Raw genomic sequence first — 17,798 nt, 5'->3', positions numbered from 1 at the left:
ACGTTAACAAGTTCACAGAAAACACCACTTAGGGAGGATTACCTGGCTGAGATTTCCAAGGGTAGCATGAAGCCTAGATATTTTATAACATCACCTGAGATGGAAAAGTTGCAAAGGAAAGTGGTAGGGAACACCAGGAGAGGAATTTAATAAACTCTGCTACAAAATTACCTGATTTCTACCTGGGCAATTAAATTCTGATTAAACTAACTGCTGGGTACTAAGACACAAAAGGCAAAATGGTCTCACACCGGGGGAACAGTCTTTGTTCTCTACTTTCTTATGTCGCAAAGAATGGTGGAAGAACAGGAAGTAAAATTAATATTTTGAAAATAGAAGTGGGGACTTTTAACTGGTACTGTGCTTCTCTCCAAGGGGAGAGGGGTGAGGAGGAAGCACACTGTGTTGAGTGTCAGGATTTTAATTTTACTCAACTAGATGCCACTCTTCCAGCAAGTAACCTGATTTTATGCACTATAGGAAGAGCTCTCAAAATGCAGTACTTGGACGAGCAGCAGCATCACCTGGGAGCTTGTGAGAACACTAAATTCTTGAGCTCCATCCCACACCCACTAAATCAGAAATCTGCCGGTGGGTCCAGCAATCCGTGGTTTAATAAGCCCTCCAGGTGATGCTGATGCACTTGAGTGCTTGAGAATCTCTGCCCGAAGAGTTCCCCAACCATGCTTTACAGGAGCAACACCTGGGGAGCTTTTCAAACTCTCCAGGCAGCCCGCCATGCCAATTATAGCAGACGCTTTGGGGGTGGGAGTCAGTTATCAGTTATTTTTCAAACTCCCTATGTGATTGCCAAGTTCAACCAAGTTTGAGACCCACTGTGTGAAGGTGTCACTGGCTCAATAACTGACACCTTGGGGAGATCCCAAAACTCTGGTTTTTTATTCTGCTGGCAATCTCTTCAAAGTGGGTGCCCAGAGTGAAGAGATGGAGGCAGGGCTGGAGAGGGGTCTCTGAGAACTCCAGCTCCGCAGTGCGTCCACCATCTCAGTGCCCTCCTAGCTCTTAGCCAGAAGAGCTTCTCTCCTCCATTATTCCCTATCACGCCCCTCTCTCTATTTCTTTCATGGCATTTACCCCATCAATATTCACACCCGTATATGTTTATCATCCAGCTCCCCAAACAGAACTATAACCATAGAGGGCATGGGCGATTTGTTCACCATTGCTTCAGTAGTGATTAGTTGAGTGCCTGAGATACAATAAGCACTGAAACATTTGGTAGCTGACTGAATACATCTTGACATAACTCGTATCAGGTAAAGACAGCTGAACCCTTTCCTCAGCCATTGTGTTTCAAAGACTTGGCTGCCCCCAATTACACAAGTGAAGTGTCCAAGGCAATGAACCCCTGGACATAAAAAAGAAACGTACCAAACCTTCCTTTTAAGCAGTAGCATCACCAAGAGTCAAAATTCTTAATTTTCACTTTGACTAAGCACGAGTTAATCTGGAAATTTCTTGCAGTCTAACTCCTTCATATTAATAAGCATCTCTGTTTTTAAATATCCAAGTCCCTTCCACTTTTAAAATCTCACTTTAGACAAAATCTTTGTGAGGAACTTCAAGGGACCTTGGGCTACTTTCTCCAATTGCCATTCACAAAGTTCAGGGAAGGTTATTTCTGGTGTGGCTAAAGTGATCTATCTTTTGCTTAACTGAATAGAACTACCATTGGGTTGTATATCAGAAGCAGGTGGGAAGTAGCTCATTTATTACCTGCCATCATTTTCCTTAAAAATTCATTTTTCATTAAATCACTTAAACCCAAATTCACTCAGGCATTGCATCCCTGAGATTTAGATCATAAAGTTCAGTCAGTAACTCTATCAGTCCGTCTTGAAACTGATAACAAAAACATCGACAGTGATGAATATATTAAAATGTTAATATATACCTTGCCTACTTGTACTTTTACTATCACTTTGCCCTGCTTTACAGGAACGTGAGAATAGTTTACATAAAATATTTACTATAATAACAGTTCAATACATTTTACACCCAGCAAAAAAAAAAAAAGAAAAAGAAAAAAAACCAAAATTAATCCAAAAAAAAAGCTTAATCCCTCACAGCCAATCTTTTAAGCATAGGCACTAACCAGGAACCTTCACAGGAAGTCAGTCCACTCTCCTGACTACTTAGTCAGGCTGGAGGCCATGAGAGGCCTGCAGAACTTGATTACTCTGAGGCTGTAATGAGCACAGCGTGTCCTTATGTGAAAAACAACAGAAAGATAGAGGAGAAAACATTCACTACCTTGTGTTCTAAGACTGCAGGGACACCAACATTTCATTTCAGATGAGAATGCAAAACACCATACCTAGGTACTGCATGTGAACACCTTTAGAGTTTAATAACAAAAAAACCGTGAGAACAAGAGATGTGAAAGTACCTTGAAAAATGAAATGACTGAAAAGGAAGGGAAGCATAAGTCATACACAGCCAAGACCTTACTTTTTTAAAAGAATATTGTTGAAAAATGTCCTACCTGTCTCCACTCTGCTCTCCACCTCAACTCTGGAGCACGGAGAAGGAAGACTGGGTTTAACCTTTCCGCAGGACCCGCTTCCGGAGTTTTCTCACTAGTGTGGGCTTCCTAAAAGAGACCGTGAGGAAACAGCGAAGACTGAGGAGTTGTCTGCCTGCAGGTGCTGACAATACACAGACACACACAGCTGTGTCTAAGTGGGCCACGCCCAGCACCGGGAACAGCACGGACAAAGCGGGGAGGCCTTCCCCGCACAGCCGAGCTGAGCCTGCTCATTCAGTCCCGCTTTCACCAGCCCAGCAAACCCTTCTCATTGCTTTTCATTCGCTTCATCTCTCATGACCATCCAGCAGTGTTACGGGAGATGGTGAGCGTTCTTCTCTCATGGGCTCTAATTCCTTGCTACTCATAGTGTGGTCCATGGACCAGCAGCACCTGCATCACCTGAGAACTTGTTGGAAATGCAGAATCTTGGGCCCCACCCCACCTGCTGAACCGGAATCTGCTTTGTACCCAGATCTCCACATGATCTTTTTGTTTCTACTTTTTTTATTGTGATACATATACCATAAAATTTACTACCTTAGCCATTTTTAAGTGTACAATTCAAGTGTATTAAATACTTTTATAATGCTGTGCAACTATCACCACCATACATCTCCATAGCTCTTTTCGTCTTCCAAAACTGACACACTATATCCATTAAATAATTCCTCTTTTCTCCCTCCCCTAGCAACTGGCACTCACCATTCTACTTTCTGTCTCTATGCTTTTGACAACTCTATCTCACTCATATAAGTGGAATTGTATAGCATTTGTCTTTTTGTGACTGGCCTATTTATTAGCATAATGTCCTCAATGTTCATCCATGTTGTATCGTATGTTAGAATTTCCTTCCGTTTTAATGCTGAATAATATTACAATGTGTGCATATACCATATTTTGCTTGTCCATTCGTTCCACATTTTACCTATTGTGAATCATGCTGCTATAAACATGAATGTACAAATACCTCTTTAAGATCTTGCTTTTAGTTCTTTTGGGTATATACCCAGAATTACACTTGCTGGATCATATAGTAATTCTATTTATAATTTTTTGAGGAACTGCCATACCATTTTCCATAGCAGCTGTACCCATTGTATGTTCCTACCTACAGCACACAAGGGTTCCAATTTCACTGCATTCTTACCAACACTTATTTTTATTTTTTTGATAGTAGTCATACTAATGGGTATAAGGGTATCTCAGTGTAGTTTTGATTTGCATTTTCCTAAAGATCAGTAATTTTGACCATTTTTTCATGTACTTATTGGCCATTTGTATACCTTCTTTGAAGAAATATCTTTTCAGGTCCTTCGCCCAGCTTTTTTTTTTTTCTAATTTATTTATTTTATTTATTTTTGGCTGCGTTGGGTCTTCATTGCTGCACGCGGGCTTTCTCTAGTTGTGGTGAGCGGGGGCTACTCTTCGTTGCGGTACACGGGGTTCTCATTGTGGTGGCTTCTCTTGTTGCGGAGCACGGGCTCTAGGCGCACGGGCTTCAGTAGTTGTGCCGCAGGGGCTTAACTGCTCCGCGGCATGTGGGATCTTCCCAGACCAGGGCTCGAACCCATGTCCCCTGCATTGGCAGGCGGATTCTAAACCACTGAGCCACCAGGGAAGTCCTGCCCAGTTTTGAATAAAGTATTTTTGTTGTTGAATTTTAGGAGTTCTCTATATATTCTGGATATTAATCCTTTATCAGATAATTGATTTGCAAATATTTTACCTCATTCTTTGAGTTCCCTTTTTACTCTATTGATATCAACTTCTGTTACACAAATTTTTAAATTTTTCATGAAGTCCAATTTGTCTATTTTTTCTTTGGTTGCCTGTGCTGTTAGTGTCATATGCAAGAAAACTTTTCCAAATCCAAAGTCATGAAGATTTTGCCCTATGTTTTCTTCGGTTTTATAGTTTTAGGTCTTACATTCAAGTGTTTGATCCATTTAAAATTAATTTTTTTTATGGTATTAGGTAAGTGTCCAACTTCATTCTTTTGCATGTGGATATCCACTTTTCCCAGAATCATTTGTTGAAAAGACTGTCCTTTCCCATTGCCTGATCTTGGCAGCTCTGTCAAAGATCATTTGGCCGTATATGCAAGGGTTTATTTCTGGGCTCTCTATTCTGTTCTATTCCATTCCATTCCATTCCACTCCACTCCACTCCATTCCATTCCACTGATCTCTGTGGTTGCCATTATGGCAGTACCACACTCTTTTGATTACTGCAGCTTTGCAGTAGGTTGTGAGATGAGGAAGTATGAGCCCTGCAGTTTTGTACTTTTTCAAGATTGTTTTGGCTATTTAGGGTCCCTTGAGATTCTGTGTGAATTTTAGGATGAGTTTATATTTCTGCAAAAAATGTCAATGGGATTTTGATATGGATTGCATTGAATCTGTAGATCTCTGAGTAGTTTTGACAATCTAACAATATGAAGTTTTCCAATCCATTAACATTGGATGTGTTTCCAATTTTTTGTATCTTTTAAAATTTCTTTCAACAATGCTTTATGGTTTTCATCATACAAGACTTTCACCTCAGTGGTTAAGTTAATTCCTAAGTATTTTATTATTTTTGATGCTATGATAAATGGAGTTGTTTTTGTCATTTGTTTTTCAGATTGTTCATTGTTAGTGTATCGATATGCAACTGATTTTTATGTGCTAACTTTGTATCCTGCTACTTTGCTGAATTCATTTATTAGCTTTAATAGTTTTTTTGTGGAATCTTTAGAGTTTTCTACATATAAATCATATAATAGGTGAATAGAGGTAATTTTACTTCTTCCTTTGCAATTTGGTGCCTTTTATTTCTTTTCCTTGACTAATTAAACTCGCTAGCATTCCAGTACTAGTTGAGTAGAAGTGGTGAAAGTGGACATCTTTTTCTTTCAGTCTTTCACCATTCAGTCAGATGTTTGCTGTGGATTTTTCACAGATGGTTTTTATTATCTTGAGGTAGCCTCCTTCTATTCCTGTTTTGTTGGTTGTTTTTATCATGAAAGAATGTTGAATTTTGTCAAATGCTTTTTCTGTATCAATTGAGATAATCATGTGGGGTTTTTTCCTTCATTCTGTTTATATGGTGCATTATATTGATTGATTTTCTTATCTTGATACATTATATGCCCAGAAACACAAACTAATAATTTTTAAAAATGCATTAGTCTCCTAAATTATGTAGAAAACAAAATTTACAATTACAAAACCAAAATTACAATAATATTAGATTTTAGGCTAACAATTGCTTTTTAAAAAATATATTAGTTTTTTAAATCATGCAGAAAACAAAAAGTTGAGCTACAAACCATGTTCCAATTATACTAGCTTTCATAATTGCTCATGTATTTACCATAATTGGGATTTTTATTTCTTCATATAGCTTTGTTTTACTTTCTAGTAGCCTTTCATTTCACCCTGCAGAACTACCTTCATCATTTCTTGCAGGATAGTTTTAGTGGTAACAAATTCCTTCAGCTTTTATTTAGCTAGGAATGTCTTAACACATTATCGACTGGGGGATTTTTGCAGAAACTAACTCCTGTGACCGTAATACATCTCCCGTCAAAGATGTGTTAATTTTGCCCTCACTTTTGAAGTACCGTTTTGCCAGATAGATTCTTGGTTGACCATTTTTTTCTTTTAACACTTTGAATATATCAGCTCACTACCTATGGCCTCCAAAGTTTCTGATGAGAAATCTGATGATAATCTTATTGATGACCATTTGTACGTGATGAGTTGTTTCTCTCTTGCTTTCAAGATTCTCTCTTTGACTTTTGAAAATTGCATACAATATGTCTCAGTGTGGGTCCCTTTGAATTCATCTTACTTGGAGCACATTAAGCTTCTTGAATATTTATATCTTTCCTCAAATTTTGGAAGTTTTCAGCCATTATTTCTTCAAATATCCTATCTACCTTTTCTCTCTCTTCTCCTTGTGGGACTCCTCAGTGAGTATGTTGGTCCACTTGGTGTCCCATAGGTCCCTTTGACTCTGTTCACTTCTTTTCAATCTTTTTTTCTCTGTTCCTCAGAAACAATAATTTCCATTGGCCTATCTTCAAGTTTGCTGATTCTTTCTCTGCCTATTCAAATCTGTCTTTGAATCCCTGTAGTGAAATTTTTATTTCAGTTATTGTACTTTTCAACCCCACAGTTTCTTTTTTTTTTCTTTTCACAGTTTCTTGTTGGTTTCTTTCTTAGGTTTTCTATATCTTTATTGAAATTTCCATTTTGCTCGTACTTTGTTTTCTTGATTTTCTCCACATCTTCCTTTTGTTCCTTAAACATCTTTAAGGCAGTTGTCTTAAAGTCTTTGTGTAGTATATCTGCCATTAGGCCTTTTTCAGGGACAGCTTTTGTTGATTTATTTGTTGCCTTTGAATGGACCATTCTTTCCTGCTTCTTTATATGCTTTCTGATTTTTTGGATGAATACTGGGTGTTTGAATATAATAATATATAATATATTATAATGTGGTAACTCTGGAGATCAGATTCTACCCCTCCCTCAGGGTTTGCTGGGCTTTTTGTTCTTGTTTTTATTTATTGTCTTTTTTGCATTGTTGTAGGGTGTCTCTGTGCTGAGGAACAGCCTGCGGTGTAAACTTAAGGTCTTCATAGGTCTTTTCTGAACCTTTCCCTGGACATGCACAGCACATGTCACTTCCTAATATTTCCATTTGTGCAGTTGTTTTAAAATGTCCCAGTCTTTAATGTTTGTCTCCCAAGAGGGGAAAAGAGAGTAAAATGAAAGAAATGGTGAAGGGGGCCCTTCCTTTAAATCACCTGGAGGTCACTTCAGCCAGAGAGGGAGGGGCTTATAAAAACAGGGGGGAGGTACAACAACTAAGACTGCCCATGGTTCCTGGAATGAGTGGGGGATGGGTAGCTGGTACCATGCTAAGAGCTGAAATTGACCAAAATTAAACACAATTTATCACCCAAGCCTTCCCCTGAAAGTTGAAGCCTTCGATAGACTCTAGAGTTCCAAAATAGTTATACCAGAAAGATTCTGCCAGTGCAACTGTTGTCTGGGTGGGGAGATAAATTCCCACTGCTTCCTACTCTGCCATCTGTCCAGAATCCTCTGTCCCTGGGTGATCTTTATGCATATTTTAATGTGAGATGGCTGCTCTGAGTTACTTTTGGCTCCCCACTTGCTCCAGACCCTTTTCTGAGCACAATGTCTCCATCTCCAGGCCTTGGCTGGAACCTGGCTTTTCCCTTGAGGATTCTACTTTGCAAATCCTCTCAAGTAAAGCCTGTCCATTGTCACCTGTCCTTGAATTTGAGGGGCAAAAGATTGCTTTGTATGTTTTAGGAGAAGCCACTCTCCTCAGTGCCATTTCTCTGCCAGGCACTGTTAAGTGCTCATACATCCATTATCTCATTTAAGCCTCACTATGAGCTAGTGCAGGAGATGCTGTTGTTATTTCCAGTTTGTAGAGGAGGAAATCAACTGTTAAAAAGGTGTGGTCTCCTAAGTAACAAAACCACTCAGCTAGTAAGTGACAGCTGAATTTGAACACCATTTCATCCAAGTCCAGAGTCATTACCACTACTGCCTCTCTCCCCATGTCCATTCTAGATTTGAGTTTGTCATCTCTCCTGCAAAAACCCATTGCCTTTTTCTTATGTGTTTCTATTGCTGCCATATGAGAGTACCACAAATTTAGCAGCTTACAGTGACACACATTTATTACCTCACAGTTCTGTGGGTCAGAAGTGCCAAGGTGCTTGGACTTACTTCTCTGCTTTGGTCTCACGAGAACAAAATCCAGGTCTCAGACAGACCAGAGGCTCTGGAGGAGAATCTGCTTACAGGTTCACTTAGGACACTGGCAGAATTCAATTTCAAGTGGTTGTAGGATGGAGGTCCCTGTTTTCTCACCAGCTGTTGGTCAGGGGTTGTTCGAGAGGCCTGCACATTTCCTGGTTTGTGGCCCTTCATGTTCAAAGTCAGCAGTAGTGGGTTGAGTCCTTCTCACACTTTGAACTGCTCTAACTTCCCTTCCTGCCTCATCTCTCCTACTTTCAGCTGCAGAAACTTCTTTGCTTTTAAGAACTATTGTGATTAGATTGGACCCATGTGGACAGTCCACAAAAGTTTCCTTATTATAAGGCCCTTAACATTAATTCAATCAGCAAAGTCCCCTTTGCTATGTTATGTAACATACTACCAGTTTTGGGGTTTTAGACCATGGACATCTTTAGGGACCTTTCTGTCTACCATGCCTTGAACCTCACACTGCTCAATTATATCATTCCTTTCTTTCCTTGTCATATCATTAATATTTTCTGTTCTTCTTATAGTCACAGTAAATGTATAGTCATTTAAGTAAATGTGTGGTGTCCTTCTCTTCAACATTCTCTTCCTGTTTTACCCCTGACCTCACCCTGAGATACATTTGTGACCACTCTGGTGACTTTCTTTCTTACCATCAAGTATTTTCACCTCCAATCCACTTTTCACGGGCGTGCTTTGTTTCGCACTTGTCAGCAGGGAACCTGTAGGAAGAAATAAAAAGTTATCCCCCAGATGCATATGGGGGCTGAATTTCAATCACAGCATTACTGGCTTTTATTTGATAGTTTATATATGCAAAATGGATTAAAATCAAATTTAAGAAGCATGAACGATACCTGGTAATAGAGGATATGATTATACAGCACCCGTCAAAACATTTCAGTAAACTGATTTAAAAAAAAAAATCAAGGGTAAACAATTTCATCGACTCAAATGTCAGGGTTTGGTAGACAGAAATATGATTTTAGAATGAAACCTTTTAACAGTTCTGTGGAATGACAGGACTTGATTTTGGCACTGAAATTTGAATTTCCTTGCTGCTTTTAAAAACACATTAAGCAAGAGATCGGTACTAAATTTGGTTACATCAATATCATTTTAGAGGAGGGAGTATGATTTACATGCTATATAAAACCCATTTTCTCCACTACGGATAGAGACATGGGGCATCTTCTTGATGAAGTCACATATGATCTCAGTTAAGCAGGAGCCATGGAGATGCTGTTGTACATAATGAAGACTTGAGAAGACGCTGAGGTTTTCTCTGTGGGGTTTTGTTTTACTGCATCAATTTATCCACTGTAGCTGTGAAAGGCAACCCAGGAAGCATGATTCCATTGCTTCTGGACTGCCACAGAAGTGCTAGCCATGAGCCTCCATATTTTATAATAGGCGAAATAGCATCTTTCAAAATGAGGTTTTTATAAGTTGCTTATAAAAATAAGGTATTCAGGCATTGAGAAAAGATTATTTTTAATTGGGCTTGATTTTACTTCCCTGAATTCAAGCACACAGCCCAAATTGTTTGTAAACTTTAAGAGCATAAAATAAGGTACTTGTTTAAAAAAAAATCTTGTTTAAAACAAAAACCTTGTTAAAAAAAGAAATCCACATAACGTGGAGATTTTTCTGATTTGGTAGGTTTGGAGGAATGGTCAGGAATATGAATGTTTAATAAACAGTCCATCGAATTCTGTTGATCATCATAAATGGACCATGCTTTGGGTAATACTATTCAAGCACTACTTCTCCCAGCTGCTAGTTCAAATTACGGGGGAGGGAGAAAGAAAACAAACAAACAAAAAAGGCTGAGACAGAGGAAAACAGGAAGGGAGGGAAAGAACTGCAACTTTAATCTTCAAAAAAAAAAAAAGGTGTGTTCTGCTTTCTGTCTCCCCAAGTCTTCTCATATTGCAGCACTAATAATAACACCTCCAACTAAAAGTCAAATTTCATTAACAATTCATAGCTTCTGGAAAGCTGTGAGGCTCTAAGAGCCCTTCAGTGACTCAAGAGGAAACGCTTCTAAAAGGTTAAAGTAAGAGCCAAAGTTTGAGCCATGTCCCCAAAATCTCCCTGAGATGGGCTTCTATCCAAATGGATACAATAGCAATTTACTCTCTCCTCACTGTTCTTCTTTCAAAAACACCAAAAGAAAAAAAATATATATCACATTCTCAGTGAATGGTCATCCTAATCATTTCAAAATGCAAATGCTTATAGAAGTTTGGAGCAGTGGCGATAATCACAAATCCCCACTAACAGTGTAGTGGTTGAAAAATCACTGGCGTGAGCCACCCCTTCAAGAGTTTTAATTTGCAATCAAGTCAAGAGCTGTTCTAGTGAAGCAAGAAGCAAGAAACTTCTGTCTGAGGGACAGAAGTTCAACCCAAAGTGGGAAGCAGCACAATAAGCGTGCCATGACAACTATCCAAGAGCCTAACACGTAAAGCTCATCTCCCAGGTTTTTCAAGTTACCAAATGAGTCCACGCTGACAAATCTCCTATAGGTAGTCTTTCTCAAACAAGCGATTTAGATCCTTTTAATGAAATATAATACTGAACACAGGAAGTAAACCTCCAGTTGTAACACCGTACTTACTCTCAACTATATTTTTAACATTTATTGAGCACCTATTGTGTGTAAGTGCTACCCCATAAGGTTGGGGATAAGACGTAGTAGAATTAATAAGACATCATTTGATGCCCTCAAAGGGACTCACAATCCAGCAGGGATGTAACCGTGAGTAAATAATTCCCAGACAGGAACAGAAGGAACATGGAATATTCCATTCTCAAGGTTCAAAAGAGAAGTGAGAGCAAGGAAATAAAAGGAACATTTCTTTAGTGCTTTCTCCTTGCCGGGCACTATGCTAAGTTCTGTGTATTTGTTATTTATTGTTGGTCAACTATGTGGCTACTTTTCCATTATATCCTAGAAGCAGACTGCTGGAACGTAAAGCAAAGTTTTCACCATATGGCCATGATTTCCCCCATCAACCAAACAAACAACAAAAATAACCTTCAGTTTCTTGAAGCCTTCCTCATTTCTAAGTTCATGGCTCTTTTTACTATAAAATACCTCCTTATCAGGAAATAGGAAATGCCTTAGGGGTAAATATCCAATAGCAAATTCAGAATTCAAGAGAAACAGACTGTTTGCAGGTCTGTTACTTCATACTCATAACACCCAGAGGGCTCTCTGGGTGCCCCGTTCCCACCTAAAAAATGTGTTCTCGAATGTAGGACCTAAAATGAAGTCAGGGTGAAACCTACACTTGCTTTGACATAAAACCACATCGAGAGCTAGCCCCACCCTCAGATCTAGTGTCTTGAGTTTTCCAACACTACTCCTCTCTCCAAGTCAAATGCCTGCACTGCAGGGGCACAGCAGGGTTTGCATCTGTACCATATTGCTGCGCTCCCTCTGAATATGGGCTTTGGGGAAAGAGACCCTCTCCTTTTTCCGAAGTACAAAACTGGTACACTGAGCACAGAGCTACGCAGTCTTTTCGGGAGTGCTCCTGATACCTCCTGGAGATAAGATGCTACTATTTTTGAATGCCTGATTGAGGTCCTGAGCTGCAGGATCCCGGGTCTTGAATGCAAACACTGACCACCTGCTTGAGTCAAAGGCAGAGTGGAAAATTTGAAAACAGAACCAAGCAATTTAACATTTTGCTTCAACTTCCAAATTACTGAGCGAGAAAACTGAGTAATACCTATCTACCTCTCAGGATGAGACAATTAATGAAGATTTTTGCCTTTTTCTAAAATTCTAAAAACCAATGAAAGTTGATGTTTTATATTCTGCCCACATTGCAGAAATTAATGGGTTTCCCTGTTCAGAATAAGCAATGAGGACTTTGTCCTAACTGGGAGGAGTCCAAAATGTGGTAAAAAAATTTTGCTGATCCCTTCTCAATTCATTTTAATTTTTGTCTGTTGCAGGGTCCTGAAAGTTAATTTTCTGAAAGGGTAGCTTTATATATCACTATGAGTTTCTCAACTAATCTTTCTATGTGGGATTATAAAGTCAAAAATTGGTTGATTACAAGCAGGGAAATAATATTTTCTCTTTTGGCAATTGCTTCTTCTGATTAGATATATTGTTCTGTAAGTTATACTTGACCCTCTGATTACTCCAAATGAATAAAGACCTTAAATACCCTTTGGAACAATATATTCTCTTGATTTTTTCATAAAGTTAATAATAATAACAATAATAATAAATAACAGCAATATTAATAAGAATTAACTAGTTTAATTAAATGACACACTTTATCAATTAATCCAAATGGTGGTACATAACCCTTTTCTTCTGTTGTTTTTCTTTTTCATTTTTAAGATACCTTTTAAAGAAAGCCAGAATAATTGAGTAATTATATGTCCTACATGGCAAGACTTTGCTGGTGAGGGTATATTCTGGTAACTTTAGACAGCTGACAATTTTAATTGTAAAGTTATATCTGTTAGGATTACCTCTGAAAGCGTATTTCCTGTTGTATTCAGTTTATGTGAGATGAGCCCTTTGGATTAATTATTTCCTCCATACACAAACATCTATTTTCATGGTGGCTTGAAATGCAAACCTAATTTTACACAGTCACTTTTCTTTATAAGGAAGTGATGACTCTAATGAACATGTACCCAGAGAGCATATGGTGATATAAAAAAGAAAAAGCTAAAAATAAAATTCAGGGTGAAGAGTTTCCCCAAGTGTGGTACAAGTAACAGGCATAATAAAACAAAATCATTGCAGGTGGCACATGGACAGACATTTTTGTTTACATGGTTATCTATTTATTTGATTACCCCTTAGAGAAAACATAACTAGTACAATAAACCCCCAAATTTTCTGGCCCGAAATGCTTAGAATAAGTAACAGGTATAAAAAAGTGAGTTGATTTAGGATAAACATTAAGAAAGTACTATTTGGGTGGTATTGAGATAAGGCGAACATTACAAAGTGTACTGAGAATGACTGGTAAACATGGGCACAGCAGTACAGAGTGCTACAGAACCTGGCCCGGGACCCCGGCTCAGCCATTTAATAGCTGTCAGATTCTGCATTTGTAAACACCTTCCCACAAGAGCCTGCTGGAAGAATTTTTAAAATCCACCTAAATCTTGTAGCATGCTGCTGGTCACCTAGTAAACCCTCAATAAATGTCAGTTGTAATTACTCATCACAATAAAAGTCTCATCCCAAGGACTCACCTAGCAATAAAGCAAAGCAAACCACTTGCACTGGGTGGTTATAGGCACAGAAGAGTATTATTAGTAAAATCATACATAGCTGTTTAATTTTTTTTAAGAAAAAATTGATGAAAACATCAAACAAATTGGTCCTTAATAATAACTCTTACATTTTTTAAGCTAAAAATATGTGTACTCTAGCTATTTATTATACAGCATTAACCTTAAGTTTCTTTTGCATAGCGATAGTGTTTTTTTCAGTCTTGACATCTTCTAAAGTGTTAAACATGGTATTTTCACCTAACTGGCTCTCGATATAGAAGTATGGAGACAGCTATCATATATATCGCTTCACTAATTTTGAAGATTTCCTTATCTACTATGACTTTGGAAGGAAGTAAATATTCAGAAAACACAGCTTTTAACTGATGTGTTTTTGCATTCTTGGTAAGGAAAATCCTCATATTTCATAAAACGTTACCAGAAGTTTTCTAAATATTCTCAATATTGTTATATTCTCTGTGCTGCATATATCTACCTTGTTTCTGAAATCATACATACAAAGTCCTAAAACATCAGTGACAATGTGTGATTACTTCAGCCCATTCATCTTTTCCAGCTCTACTTGCTCAGAGAGTATAGGTTCTTGTATGAAGGATAAAAAAAAAAAATCCTAGATCTTTTCCTGTATCTGTACTGGGCACTTCATACCTGATCAATAAATACTTGCTTACTAGGTGGTTTTCTAGCAGTCAGGGGCAAATTAGTCAGAGAGCAATCCCATATTCCCCCTGAGAGTCAGTGGTTAATCACTGTTATTTTTTTAATGTTTTAAAACCTTTTTTAGATAGACAGAAGGCATAGCAATGATACCCTTTCCTCCCCTGAATCACACTAAAACCCAGAGGAATTCTGATTAATGGCTAGCATCATGGGACCTTAATAAATGTCATCCAAACTGCTTTTTAGGTGATACTTGAAGATGAATGCCTATTATACTTACCTGCCTTTTAGGATTTATAAGGGTGGATGATTACATTTTTAGGCCTTCTAGCAGTGTTTCTGAAATATGGTCTAAAATGAGTAAATGAGGTACTTTAAAGAGAATTGTTTCTGCTCACTGAAGTCTGGTATGTAATAGCAGAAATGTGGAGACAACCAAATACTCATCAGTAGAGAGCTGGTGCACCATGGTATATGCCATGTAGCTCTGAATATAAATGAGCCAAATTTGAGTGTATTCATACCTCAGGGCATCCATGGTATAATGTACAATCAATAAGGAGCAAGTATGAAGTGTTTGAACACAACCCCATTATATGCATGTATCTTGTCTGCCCATAGAAAAGCCACATAGAAAAGCCACATACCAAACTGTGCATAGGGGGTCCCTGATAACTGGAGTGAGGAGAACAATAGGAGAGCTTTTAGCTTTTACTTTATGTATTCCTGTCATAAAATTTTACTATAATAAGAACTTTTAATAAGCATTTTCATTTTTATAACCTTTTAAAAACAAAAAATTGTGTTTTAATAAAGGTAGTCTTAGACTAGCATTACCTATTGCTTAAATTTATTGCTATTCTACCAGAAGTCATTGTCTACACAGCCTCCTCCTTTACATATTTGTTTTTGTCTCCTCACTTGATAGCTCTAGAAAGACGTGTTGCTCCATGGCCATACTCACTGGGCCCTTTTCTTCCAGTGTGGAAGAAAAACAGAGGATGACTTAGAGCAAGCGTGGGCTTCCATTTAAAGTCTAAAAGCAAGAGTTTGAATCTTAGTTCCATTATTTGCAAGTTCAAACTTTTGGTTGCAAGGAATAGAAACCCACTGAAGCTACCTGAAGTCGAGGGAAGGTTATTGTAAGACTATAGATCACACATGGAAATGAATTGCAGTTGGAGCTCCTGGGAGATGCAGGTGGAAGCTATGAAACTATCAGAGACTCAGCCACCCCCACTCAACTACATGCTTCCCTGTTCTCTACATCTCTGCAAAATAGTTTCCTTTCCCATGGTTTCGATGCCCAATAACTTATTTGCAAGCTACTTTTCTTGCTATGAAATCTACTCAGGCCTAGACTTCATGGGATCTTTCAGCTTCTTATAATTCTTGTGATCTCTTATTCCTGAGAGATCACATGAATTGAATGAGACAACATTTTGTTTAAAAGGCTCTCATATTTCTTGACACAATATACAGAAGATACCCAACTTCTTTAAACATCAGTATCTTCAACTGCAAAAGGTAAATCCTAATCGTGTAACTGTAATAAGTTTTCTGTAAAATTCTTAGTGTGGTGCCTGCCATACAGTAATGCGTAATAAATGTTAGGTTATGTTCTTGTTACTGTTATTGTTATTATTAAATCCATCATGGTTATTAAGGATTTTAAGAAAATGAATGACCTGCCTCATCCAAGTGGGCAGACTTCACGCATGCCTCCATTTCCACATAGATTCTCAGAGAAGAGGACATCTTAGCACCTGATAGAGAAGTTCACAAGTAAAAATCTTGACAGATCTGTAAAACAATTTATCGTACATCAACAGTTCTTCAAGGCCATGCATGGAGACAGTAATGCATTTAAAGCAAAGGCAATCGAGATGCTTTCATTAAGCACCAACCAGAAACTTGCTTATAATGCAAGGGGGGAAAACCTGTGATGCTCACAGCCCTCTCTGTGTTTTGGTCCAGTGGAAAGGAATCTGACGAAGCACATAACAGGTAGTTCCCTGCCAAAGATGCCCAGGGAATTCAATAATGAACAGTTTCCAAACTGTGAAGTGACCCATTTCAGATCCACAAATGAGGAGGGCCTGGCATGAACTTTGGAGATGCTGTAACAGACACACAGACATGTTTTAATTTCATGTTTCTTATGAAATTAGCAAACAATGTGCTTAGTGATACTCTAAACATAACACGCCGCCATCTGATTAAGGCAACGTGTCAGCTCAGCTATCAACACTGAACATTTATTATGCTCAATGACATTCTTGTCTTAGCTCTCAAAATCACAGGTGTTTCAGCGAAGAAAAGTCAAGACAAAAGTGAGAAGTGAATGCTTTCACATATTTTTCTTCAAAGTTTGCAGCAACACAGTGTTTGACAGAGGGCTCTGACTGCTCAATTTGATGGCCATACAAACTTATAAAAGCTGAAGTACAAGGTTTCCCAGGGGACGACATAATGAAATAAATGCACTCATGAATATGCATGGCTGGAGGAGGCCATCTGTTCTCCACCAACCTCTTTTCTTTTGACAACTCACAAATACCCAGCCCCACCCCCATGCCTTCCCCACGTTCCAGAAAAAAGAGCCTTCATCCAAAGATTTTAAAAATCAGTGATGTTTCATCTCAGGCAAGAAACATAGTTACAAGAGAAATGCTTTTGTGGTCAGACTAAAAATAATAAATTAATAAATCAAAGAGTGCTTGTGCACACACCATGAACCTTGAAGTTCTCTGCTGCTCTCCCTTCCCTCAGGAATGAAGCTCTTGACTCTTCACCTAAACTGAAAGCCACATAGACCTGCCTCTTGGGCTACAAATATGAGAACAGGAGAAACTTCAATAACAGCAAAGTAGATAACACTGTATCATTCAGGAATTCCAAGTTAGTTCCAGTTGCTGTATATCCAAGGTCAGTATTAAGTATTTCCCCTGATCTCTTTGGAATTCTTTACTCATCACTAATTTTGAAGGCACAGGATGAGGCCAATCTCACTGTTCAAAGATGAAAAGAAAATTTTTTGAGAAATGAGAAAATATAGTTGAGAAAGAACAAGAGATAAGTTTCTTGGAAAAATTGATTACAAAATGATTAAAATTTTTTGGTCAACTGAATCATATTTGAAATGCATAAAGAACACTTTTGCATATTTATAGGATTCTTTTGGTAAATCTTTAATAAAGTGAATGCATATGAAAAGCATAATCATTCCTAATTCCTTTGCTTTGCAATTTCAGCTTTGAGAATATCTTGCCTTCTAAAAGCAAGGAATACTTCTAGTGAGTTTCTGTATTTCAGAAGAAAATAATCTAAGGTTAAACTCTTCCAACAACAAAATAGGACTTGGAAGCCTTCTCTGGTGGCACAGTGGTTGAGAGTCCGCCTGCCGATGCAGGGGACACGGGTTCGTGCTCGGGTCCGGGAAGATCCCACATCCCGCGGAGCGGCCGGGCCCTTGAGCCATGGCCGCTGAGCCTGCGCGTCCGGAGCCTGTG

General features: G+C 38.4%; 1 protein-coding gene across 2 annotated transcripts in view; it reads right to left on the bottom strand.

Annotated features, from left to right (window-relative positions):
* CRBN (cereblon) overlaps positions 1 to 17,798 on the bottom strand; it is a 544,932-nt gene that overhangs the window by 331,422 nt on the left and 195,712 nt on the right. For both annotated transcript variants that reach the window (XM_033437190.2, XM_033437189.2), the window contains exons 3-4: positions 8,997 to 9,065; positions 2,507 to 2,614 (exon numbers count right to left, since the gene is read on the bottom strand). The gene's annotated coding sequence lies outside the window, so the exon portion shown is untranslated. The remainder of the gene's footprint in view (positions 1 to 2,506; positions 2,615 to 8,996; positions 9,066 to 17,798) is intronic.

The sequence above is a fragment of the Orcinus orca genome, chromosome 10 (assembly GCF_937001465.1).
Source record: "Orcinus orca chromosome 10, mOrcOrc1.1, whole genome shotgun sequence".
NCBI lineage: Eukaryota > Metazoa > Chordata > Mammalia > Artiodactyla > Delphinidae > Orcinus > Orcinus orca.
Note: the sequence above shows the minus strand (reverse complement) of the source record. Positions and strands in the feature narration are given on the sequence as shown.